At 45.0% G+C, this 865-nt stretch overlaps 1 protein-coding gene across 8 annotated transcripts in view; it reads left to right on the top strand.

The window, feature by feature from the left end:
- The window catches only part of EPHA5 (EPH receptor A5), a 179,982-nt gene that overhangs the window by 99,311 nt on the left and 79,806 nt on the right, over nt 1-865 (top strand). The gene's annotated exons all lie outside the window — the stretch shown is intronic.

Below are 865 nucleotides of genomic sequence, written 5' to 3'. Positions count from 1 at the left end.
TCAGCAGGACACATTTTTAGGATTTGTGACTTTTTCCTTTTACACTAGGCTATTTGGAGATACCTCCACTTCTTCGCATGTTGGTGTATCCATCCACTAAACCAGGAAAAAAAGGCTGTCTTTCCTGTTGGGAAAGGGAAATTTCTAAGAGTCCATTTTGATTTAAAATGGCTAAAAAATCGAAACTTTACAAACAGTTACCCTAAGAAAAATTTTTTTAGTGACTTCAGCAAATTTAATCCCTCTTCTACACTGTGATGCTAAAGTAACTGGGTTCAGGCTGATGAGGTATGGTACATTGTCACTGCTTCCCAGGCCAAGTAGGGCTAGGATTTCACTCATACTGTGTTATTCTTGGTTTTGCACTGTACAGACAGTGATCAGGTAGACTGGTTTATTCCTTTGTCCAGGGCTCTGATCTGTCTGCCCTTCCTTTGCCCAGAAGTTGAAATGACCTCTCACTTTGGACACAGGCATGGAGTTGCCATTGTCCCCTGTCACTTGGAGGTATGATGGGAGGCAAGAACATTATTACTTCTCCTTCTGTGTGCACCAACGCACCAGACACATCACACAACTTCTGTAAAGCTCTGGAGACTGACCTATCCTTCTCTGGTCCCTCATGCTCTGTGTTTTAAGGTCTCTTCCTTTTCCTATCTGGCTTACTTCCTGCCATTTAATTTAGTGGCTTTTATCCACCGTGAAGCCCTTCCAGGACTGTTAACAGGTGGCATTTGAGACTGTGAGGACTGTGCTGCCAGATCACTGGAGCCACCCCCTGCCTTCTCCAGACAAGGTTCAGCCAGGAAACCCGGTGGGCAATTCAGTGTGACAGCTGGATGCAGATTGGCAGATCCTCACTGTG

The sequence above is a fragment of the Geospiza fortis genome, unplaced genomic scaffold, assembly GCF_000277835.1.
Source record: "Geospiza fortis unplaced genomic scaffold, GeoFor_1.0 scaffold11, whole genome shotgun sequence".
Lineage (NCBI taxonomy): Eukaryota > Metazoa > Chordata > Aves > Passeriformes > Thraupidae > Geospiza > Geospiza fortis.
This window is presented reverse-complemented; position numbering and strand designations above follow the sequence as displayed.